This window comes from Schistocerca nitens, chromosome 11 (assembly GCF_023898315.1).
Source record: "Schistocerca nitens isolate TAMUIC-IGC-003100 chromosome 11, iqSchNite1.1, whole genome shotgun sequence".
Taxonomy (NCBI): Eukaryota; Metazoa; Arthropoda; class Insecta; order Orthoptera; family Acrididae; genus Schistocerca; species Schistocerca nitens.
Genome location: NC_064624.1, coordinates 139,555,366 through 139,566,238, shown reverse-complemented (window position 1 = coordinate 139,566,238; position 10,873 = coordinate 139,555,366). Strand labels below are relative to the sequence as shown.

General features: G+C 40.2%; 1 long non-coding RNA gene across 1 annotated transcript; it reads left to right on the top strand.

The window, feature by feature from the left end:
* Positions 1–434: 434 nt before the first annotated feature.
* Positions 435–10,382, top strand: LOC126213197 (uncharacterized). Its single transcript, XR_007541107.1, has 3 exons — positions 435–1,216; positions 3,017–3,217; positions 9,727–10,382. It is a non-coding gene; the product is annotated as an uncharacterized LOC126213197 (long non-coding RNA).
* Positions 10,383–10,873: the final 491 nt, after the last annotated feature.

Here is a 10,873-nt window from a genome sequence, read left to right as displayed (position 1 = left end):
TCCCTAACGTCACGGGTCAAAGCCGACGCGTGAGATCGGATGTTTCTGTTGACACAAAACATACATCAAAAACGGAAAAAAAAGGAACTTACCTCAAAAAAGTTCCAGCCCCACAAACTAGATTGGCCACCACAATCACACACAAATGCACACACGCACGCACGCACGCGGGAAATACAAAAGCGTCCGATCAACAACTTCGGCGATTAAACCGAATAGTTGTAAGAACTTGATAACTTATAACGGTGTCTTTCATATCCATTCCTGAACAAAAAACCACAACCAAATACACTCAATAACAACAAACACGCCACAATCGCAAAACAAACTCCGCGCCGTAATGACGTCACACACCACAACACGCTTACGTCACGGGTCAAAGCCGACGAGTAAGATCGAAGGTTTCTGTTGACCCAAAAATCGTGTGTTTTTATTATGTATTGCAGTGAAGTCAACGAAATGAAGCAGAATCTCACAAATCGACAACATCACATAGGAATGACATAACAAACACAAAATAGGAATCATTTCCCGAAACGCGTCGTGAGAAAATTAAAATAAAGAAAATCGTGACTGGTAGCAGATGAGTTATTTATAAACAAACCTATTGTTTTCTCAGTCGCGGGCTTTCGGAACCATTTATAATGGATCAAATCAGAACTGTTTACCATTTCGTGCGTTCTCCCTACTTTCAACACAAACAACTAGACAAAGTTAATATCAGCTCGGTGGCTGATACGAGACCGTAAAGGCATTGCACATGTAAGGTTCCCCTGAGCCCCCGCACTGTTTGTCAACTTAGTTTGGTTAGTACAGATAGAGTTATCATACGGAATTCGAGCGACTATGGAAATAACTGTCACAGGCCTATATTTTTCTCTGCCAGTTATCATATTCGCGCTCAGTTCTTGTTCTCTGCCACTTAACGGACTATCTCTACAGGTAACCTGGAGAGAACAAATATTTTCGAATTGCTACCTCCGATTGCTACGTAAATAACAACCGCTGAGGCGCTGACGATCAGGAGCGCCAGAGAGGAGACAAATAAGGAATTCTATTGTCTCCATTTCTTGCACTCCAGAACAGAGTTACTCTTTCCGGCTTTTGGTTGTGTTGTGTTTACAAATCAGCGACGTCGAACTTACAAGAGAGCATCTAAAGAAATCACATGTACGTGCGAATTTGTCTTCACAAAGACCTTCGGAGTCAGATTTAGGTAAGTAATGAGAAAAATACGATTTTTTTTTTTTTTTGCAATTACAGTTGTTTTAGTGCGTGTATAACACACACACACACATATATATATATATATATATATATATATATATATATATATATATATATATATATATGGAATACTTAAGCCGTCGATACCACCTATTTCCTTTGACTTTTTTATCTTCTCAGTTCTCTCTTTCCACATTTTGCATTAAAGTATTTTCTTACTATCCATTGCGTTTCACATGGTGCAGGAATACTGAATCGTTTAATTCGCAGTTGTTGTTGCAGATGTAATAACGATAGTTCTAATAAAATGTCACTGCCGTTTGTGAGGGTATTTAATATTTGGGCGCACTAGTTTCAAAAGTCTGTATAAGCCCTAATGTGTTTATTAAGAAGCTTCGCAACTGGCATCTCGTAATTATTTGTAATATTATTATTTTATACCAAAGGGGAGGGTGTATTTTATGTCCACCTTTTGAAAATATTGTAAACTCGTTAGGAGGAATTTTAAAAATTTGAAATGGATATTTGTTTTTAATGAAGTCTTCCATTCCATAAATGTTCTAATTTTTTTGGTGGAACATAACCCAAGAATTTGTCATAGGCCTATTGAATATTTTAAACACATCAGTATCTCTTTAAAATATATGTTAATATGTCAACAACAATTAACAGATTTTTTTAGCGTGGGCTTAAAGTAGGCTACCCTGCCCTTTTGCCTCCTGTTGATACACATTATTGAAAATGTGTTGCTATTGCTAGGTTTAATTTTGGCATGGAAATACATTCCAAGAAGAAACTTGAAGCTACACACATGTCCAGAACAGAATCAACTGTCAATTAGTATGAAGTAAATACTCAAGCTGCAAGTGCTATGTAGTATACTGTACTCAAAAATTGTAATATATGACTCCAAAACTAATATGGCATCATTTCTATTGTACTTTTGCTGTCAACTTAATCATTGCTTATGCTTATATGAAACCTATTTTTCTGTAGGCCAAACTCCAGCTGTAGAGGTGGTGATGACCGCTTGGCACATTTTGTGTGGAAGGGGAAGCTGGTCCAGCCACCTCAATGCAGCAAACTGTGCAAAATGCAACAATGACATGTCCCCAAAAGGATTGGAGTACTTCAGAAAATTAATAGATAGATGAGCAGCTTCTTCAACTATTCACCAAATAGTTCCAGCCTTTTTCAGTTGTTGAAGATTTGGGGTTTCATGGTTTTGTTTGGGCTCTTAATCCTGCTTATGAAATCCCAAGCAGGAAGCATGTTTCAGGTGTGATGCTGCCAGTGGCATACACAGCAGCAAAGGTGAAAGTGCATGACTGTTAGCTGCGATGACAGTTTGTCTGGTCACCGATTGCTGGATATAATCAGGGGAAAAAAAGCTACATAGTGGTGACAAGGCATTTTGCTTCTGAACATTTCACTTTTCAGTCTGTGACACAAGGATGTATCCAATGCCATGGTCCACATACTGTTTTCAATCTGTCAGCATTTCTAATAGACATGACAGATAAGTTCAGACCGATAAAGTTTTTCTTGTTGTGACAGGTAATGCAGCAAATATTGAAAGTGGAGTATCTATTTTACGGTGGAAACATTTTGGGTACTATGCATGTACATTGAACCTTATTTTGCAGAATGCACTAAAACATTTCCTGCCAATTCAGCAAAAGATAAAAGCTAATGTAGTATTCTTAAAGAGAAGCTGCCAGGCAACTGAATGACTGGCGACATTCCAAAGAAACAGTGGTGCAACTAATGTTAAAAAAATTGGTTTCAGGATGTGCCTGCGAGGTGGAATTCTACTCTGTTACAACGAATAGTTGAAGTGAAAGATGCAATGAAGACTAGCACCAAGCACTGTGAATTTCGAACAACTGACAGAGGATGAGTGGAACATCTGCTCGGAACGCTGTTCTGTGTTGAAACTAAGCAGGTTTCAACACAACTTAGTGCAGAGTCCTATCCTGCTGGCAGCCAAGTAAGTTAAGCAGCTTTTTTTCGTGCTGAAGATGTGTTGATGTTGGATCCAACAGGACAATGCCAGTTTTCTTCTTACTCTGATAGCCCTTTTTGATAAAAGTTTAGGGCAAGGACTTGATCACAACAATTTCTTTTAGGCCTAAAACCTGCTTGCTCCCTTGGTAAGGAGGGTTCTATGTATGGAGAGAGTTGGTCCTCAGAAGTCTCTCAAATAGTTTATACACAGTACATAAAAGAGAAATTTGTCTAAAATGTTTGGGGTTTTCTGCGGTTTCAGGACAGTGACTACATTGGCCTCTTTCCATATAGTAAGTATTTCTATCTGTTCGATGCACTCAGAAGAGTTTTGGCAGCCAGTTTCTTCCTGTCAGTCCTAGATTTCTAAGGAATTCTTGTAGGATTCCATCTACTCCTGCTGCTTTGCCGGCCTTCACTCCTGTCAGTGCGTTATTGATCTCTTGAAACTCTACATCTTTTATCAGCTTTGTGTTCTCCCGGTTGTTCTTAGTTATCTCTTTTATCATATGTTCGAAGTCTTTCTTTTCAGATGTTCTCAGATGGATTTTTGAGGTTTGTTTTACGTGCATCGCTATCCGGCTGGGTGTCATTCTCGTCTGTCGACTGTGTACGTATGTAGCTCCTCCTAATCCTCTTAACAGACTCCAGCTCCTGTGGCTAGAATGAGAGTAATCTGTGCTCTCCATCATTTCCATCCGTCTACACCTACACTCTTCGTTCATCGTTTGAATTGGTTGTTCCGCAACCTCACAGTTTTCCGTCTTCTGGTATTCTTCTGATAATGATTCACACACTCTCATCCAGCACGGAGTATATTCTTTCCTTTCACTGCGTGGAATACTTTCCGGTGCAGATTTATACATCAGAGTAGTGAACCGCTTACAGGTATCTGGTACTGGAGGAATACGGTTCACTGTTCTCTCTGTGAGAGTCCGAAATGTCTCCCAGTAAGCCTGTTTTAGATTCCATCGTGGGGTTGGAGGGCTTTGTATTACAGAAATTGACAGTCCAACTTTGGCGATCACAGGTCGGTGCGGCTTCTAGGGAATTTCGGTAATATCCTCCTTTCCGCGTGGAGTCCGTCTCCTGTTGCTCCCCTTGTACATCTACATCTACATTCATACTCCGCAAGCCACCCAACGGTGTGTGGCGGAGGGCACTTTACGTGCCACTGTCATTACCTCCCTTTCCTGTTCCAGTCGCGTACGGTTCGCGGGAAGAACGACTGTCTGAAAGCCTCCGTGCGCGCTCTAATCTCTCTAATTTTACATTCGTGATCTCCTCGGGAGGTATAAGTAAGGGGAAGCAATATACTCGATACCTCATCCAGAAACGCACCTTCTCGAAACCTGGCGAGCAAGCTACACCGCGATGCAGAGCGCCTCTCTTCCAGAGTCTGCCACTTGAGTTTGCTAAACATCTTCGTAACGCTATCACGGTTACCAAATAACCCTGTGACGAAACGCGCTGCTCTTCTTTGGATCTTCTCTGTCTCCTCCGTCAACCCGATCTGGTACGGATCCCACACTGATGAGCAATACTCAAGTATAGGTCGAACGAGTGTTTTGTAAGCCACCTCCTTTGTTGATGGACTACATTTTCTAAGCACTCTCCCAATGAATCTCAACCTGGCACCCGCCTTACCAACAATTAATTTTATATGATCATTCCACTTCAAATCGTTCCGCACGCATACTCCCAGATATTTTACAGAAGTAACTGCTACCAGTGTTTGTTCCGCTATCATATAATCATACAATAAAGGATCCTTCTTTCTATGTATTCGCAATACATTACATTTGTCTATGTTAAGGGTCAGTTGCCACTCCCTGCACCAAGTGCCTATCCGCTGCAGATCTTCCTGCATTTCACTACAATTTTCTAATGCTGCAACTTCTCTGTATACTACAGCATCATCCGCGAAAAGCCGCACGGAACTTCCGACACTATCTACTAGGTCATTTATATATATTGTGAAAAGCAATGGTCCCATAACACTCCCCTGTGGCACGCCAGAGGTTATTTTAACGTCTGTAGATGTCTCTCCATTGATAACAACATGCTGTGTTCTGTTTGCTAAAAACTCTTCAATCCAGCCACACAGCTGGTCTGATATTCCGTAGGCTCTTACTTTGTTTATCAGGCGACAGTGCGGAACTGTATTGAACGCCTTCCGGAAGTCAAGAAAAATAGCATCTACCTGGGAGCCTGTATCTAATATTTTCTGGGTCTCATGAACAAATAACGCGAGTTGGGTCTCACACGATCGCTGTTTCCGGAATCCATGTTGATTCCTACATAGTAGATTCTGGGTTTCCAAAAATGACATGATACTCGAGCAAAAAACATGTTCTAAAATTCTACAACAGATCGACGTCAGAGATATAGGTCTATAGTTTTGCGCATCTGCTCGACGACCCTTCTTGAAGACTGGGACTACCTGTGCTCTTTTCCAATCATTTGGAACCCTCCGTTCCTCTAGAGACTTGCGGTACACGGCTGTTAGAAGGGGGGCAAGTTCTTTCGCGTACTCTGTGTAGAATCGAATTGGTATCCCGTCAGGTCCAGTGGACTTTCCTCTGTTGAGTGATTTCAGTTGCTTTTCTATTCCTTGGACACTTATTTCGATGTCAGCCATTTTTTCGTTTGTGCGAGGATTTAGAGAAGGAACTGCAGTGCGGTCTTCCTCTGTGAAACAGCTTTGGAAAAAGGTGTTTAGTATTTCAGCTTTACGCGTGTCGTCCTCTGTTTCAATGCCATCATCATCCCGGAGTGTCTGGATATGCTGTTTCGAGCCACTTACTGATTTAACGTAAGACCAGAACTTCCTAGGATTTTCTGTCAAGTCTGTACATAGAATTTTACTTTCGAATTCACTGAACGCTTCTCGCATAGCCCTCCTTACGCTAACTTTGACATCGCTTAACTTCTGTTTGTCTGAGAGGTTTTGGCTGCGTTTAAACTTGGAGTGAAGCTCTCTTTGCTTTCGCAGTAGTTTCCTAACTTTGTTGTTGTACCACGGTGGGTTTTTCCCGTCCCTCACAGTTTTACTCGGCACGTACCTGTCTAAAACGCATTTTACGATTGCCTTGAACTTTTTCCATAAACACTTGCAACTTGTTACGAAGGTCGAGTCAGATGTCGTTTGTGACCCCCATGCCGCTGATGATGAAAAGGTCGCTCGGTCTTTTGGATCGTACAGGAAGTGGAAATCTATTCCTTTAGCTCAGTTACTCAGTCTTTCTCCTACTTTTAGACCAGAGAACTTAGTATCAAAAATAATCATTTAGTCTAATAATTTAAACACATCTGTAGAGTATATTTAATGTTATGACACATGTGAATGGATTACCAGTGATGTAGCAGGTGATCAAAAAGTCAATATAAATTTGAAAACTTAATAAACCACGGAATAATGTAGACAGAGAGATAAAAATTGACACACATGCTTGGAATGGCATGGGGTTTTATTAGGGGGGGGGGGGGGGGGAGGGAAGTTCACAAAGTGACCGACAGATGACAGTGGACAGCAAAACGTCAGTGACTGCGCATGACAATTGTGTATAAAAGGAGCTGTAATGAGAGAGAATCAGATGCGCCAGCAGTCGCAGCACATTGACGTTACCTGAAAAGGCACTTTTAGTGAAGCTGTATTATCAGAATCTCTTGCGCGCGTCGTTTGGTGATGATCGTGTGCTCAGACACCACTTTCGTCATGCTTGGCCTCCCAGGTCCCCAGACCTCAGTCCATGCGATTATTGGCTTTGAAGTTACCTGAAGTTGCAAGTGTATCGTGATCGACCGACATCTCTAGGGATGCTGAAAAGCAACATCCAACGCCAATGCCTCACCATAACTCCGGACATGCTTTACAGTGCTGTTCACAACATTATTCCTCGACTACAGCTATTGTTGTGGAATGATGGTGGACATATTGAGCATTTCCTGTAAAGAACATCATCTTTGCTTTGTCATGCTAATTATTGCTATTCTGATCAGATGAAGCGCCATCTGTCGGACATTTTTTGAACTTTTGTATTTTTTTGGTTCTAATAAAACCCCATGTCATTCCAAGCATGTGTGTCAATTTTTACCTCTCTATCTACATTATTCCGTGATTTATTCAGTTTTCAAATTTATACTGACTTTTTGATCACCCGGTATATGTAAATATTGGCATTTTCTTAACTTAGAACTTAGTGTCAGCAACGGCTCTGAAATTTCCATCATTAGATGCAGCTATATTCTCTTTAACGCTAATATCAGAAATCATCAGATTGCCATCCAATTAAGTTCCTTTGAGACACGAGATCTCAAAAATAGTTGCACGTTACCGGTAGCCCACGGCAAGGCATGCGACGCCTCGAAGTGTTAAGTACAGTGGCATTTTGTGTTCTGCTGACTTAAAAATTGTTAGCTGTAGCACCTAATCTGAGAAAGAATTATATTGAACTTGAAGTTCCATGAAATGATACTGACATCAATCTCATGTGTATTAAGACCTCAGTTGTCAACTTAAATTATGTTTTATTGTGGAGATAAGAAAATTTCAATCTTTTGCAAGTTTGCAGTATAGGTTATTTGCTGAGAAATATTTACTGTAAGCAATGTAGACTGTAGAACAAATGGCTGCATAAACAGTACACAATAATGAATACCACTGAAAATGCCAAACATGAATAGATGAAACATCTCGTGCTCAATAATAAATTTGACTTGCAAAAGACTGAAGTTTTCCTGTCGTTGAGATAAAAAATAACTAATTCTCATAATTTTGCTAGTTTGTATTCTAGAAAGGGTGCCAGAAGTGGAAGAGTGTTATCTTTATTAAATCAGACACTAAATATAAGAGTGTACGATCCAGAAGAACTAGAGTACACAAAGTTGGCCGAGTGGCCTTCCCCCGTAGCAGCACGAGGTGCTCCGACGTGCATTTAGACTGATCTATTTATGATGTGCAGCTGGTTATAACACTGGTATCAAACTGCATGGTACACACTGCTAACATGACCTATCCTTGCACGATCTGTTGCAGATAGCAAGAAATTCGCTACTGCTGTAATTACCCACCTAACTATTGCAGAGAAGTTTTCCCCTCGGTGCTATGGCACATTTTTCCCCTCTGTGTTTAAAATTGCCATTCTTGATACATTTCTTATCTGTTTTCTATCTCCAAATATGGCTGTATTAATGGTTAATTGTATTCAGACATACAGACATCATCACAGTCCTGCATCCTGTGATATCTAGACTAGAAAAACTTAAGAGGGGTAGGACGTCAAACGGGCCGGCTCGGAGCAGGAGAGGCATCTCGGGACATTTTAATATCCAGTGTCTATACTTTTACAAATAAATTCATAAAACTTTGTCAGCATCACCAGGAAGGATTCAGGATTCACACCCATTGCAGTGGAAGTTCGAAAACATAAAATAAATTTTTTACGTGCGAAACTTCATAATTTTTTCACTTACTAATGGCTGCATTTGTTGCTATAGGTACACTTTTCTTCATAAGTTAGAGAGATTCTTCCATGAATTTTGCACAGCATACAAACCATACTTACAGGTGTATGAAAGTCTAGAATTTATTTAATTTATGAAAAAACGAATGAGCTGTTACATTTTAAACTTCATGTTTAGAAAAAACACACATTTTCTAGTTAATTACCTTAATTTTTACCACAGTTTTTAATAGATTTGTAAAATTCTAGAGTTTCATACACCTTTGAGTTTGGTTTGTATGTTGTGCAAAATTCATCAAAGAATCTCTCTTACTTATGAAGGAAAGTGTACCTATAGCAACAAATGCTGCCATTAGTAAGTGAAAAAAATGACGAAATTTCACATGTAAAAAAATTTATTTTGTTATGTTTTCGAACTTCCACTGCTGTGAGTGTAAATTCTGAATCCTTCCTGGTCATGCTGACAAAGTTTTATGAATCTATTTGTAAAAGTATAGACAGTGGAAATTAAAATGTCCTTTGATGCCTCTCCTGCTCCAAGTCGGCCCGTTTGATGTCCTACCCCCCCTTAACAGATGCAGGGGTGATAGAACTGAGAGTATTTAAATGTTAACTTCAAATCTAAAACTTCATCAAAATGTAAATTTCTGTGAGTCTACACAGTATCAGCATCTTGCCTCACGTACGGGGCCCGACAACAATAACAAACACATCAGTGTCCTGCAGAGAACAGCTATTCACATGTTAACATCCCAGAATTTATGAAGATGACATCACTGACTCTTATCAGTTTCTTTTGAGATGTGAGCTACTTTGTGATCACACTCTACAGTGTTTTATCAGCATACATCAAGGGGTTTGAAGGACATATTAAATTCATTGCTACAGACATGCCTTTACTGTTTAAATGAATGTTTACTACTAGTGTGAGTCAGCTGTGTAGCTGCTGCCAGGTTTTATGTTCTCTTCCTAAAGTGTCTTTAGACAGGAATATTACTACTGTTCATTTCCTATTCTTCTGTTTCAGATAACTAGTCGTATGTGAAGCAGTCTGACAGTGTGCAGAAGTTCTGTGACTGAAGTGTTCAGCGGTAGTGGTGTGTTTGTATGAAGTGATAAAGAAAACTGTTGCAGTGTATTTGCATATGTAAGTGTGTGTATATTTCATCATTGTTTGCCAGTTGCAAGATCTGTTTTCGTGGAAATCAAATAACATTGTACAGTAGGGGCTAACTGATTGAGGCGGTGCAGCTGTTAATGGCACTGACCTCGTATGCAGGAGGATGGTGTTCACTCTGTCAGGCCATCCTGATTTAGGCTTTCCGTGGTTTTTCTGGACACTAAGGCAAATGGCTGGGATGGTTCCTTCAGCAAGGCCATGGCCGACCACCTCTCTCATTCTTATAGAGATCCTTTAAACACTCTCTCTCTCTCTCTCTCTGTCTGTGTGTGTGTGTGTGTGTGTGTGTGTGTGTGTGTGTGTGTGTCACATGCTGAATTACAGAGCAAATACTTTGTTGGTCCCACTGAATAGGCCATGGCCAAGTACCTGCCCCATCCTTGTCCAGAGTTTGTACTCAGCATCTTAACTCTGTTTATTTATTCTCTTTATAATAGCATAATATGTTTTACACCCTCCATATCGTTGTGGAAAACAGTAGAAATAAAATTGTTATCTCATAATGTATACTCCTTTTTGTTTTAGATACAATTTTTTATTTTAAAATATCTTCCTTTTCTCCCTGTACACTGTTAAATAATTTGTTGAAAACCCAGGAGCTTCAAGATGAGCACTTACTACCAGTGTAGGATATACAGGGTGTCCGAAAAGTCTTTACCTGATTACATAAATTGATAACTACGGCTAGAAGTAAGATACAAATATGAAGCTGGTGTCTAATTGTTTACAAACTATCAAAGTTTTTTTCACACATCAGTAAAATTCCACATGAGAACCCTTGGTAGCACGTACCACATCTAGGCGATATTCAATTTCCCTCCACACATTAGCCAACATCACTGGAGGGATCGATTCAACGACTGTGGATATCCGTTGCCACAGGGTTTCAAGATCTGGTACACGTGTTCGGTAGACCTCGTCCTTGACGTAACCCCATAAAAAGAAGTCTAATGGAGTTATGTCAGGAGAGCGTGGAGGCCAAACTGTTGGCCCA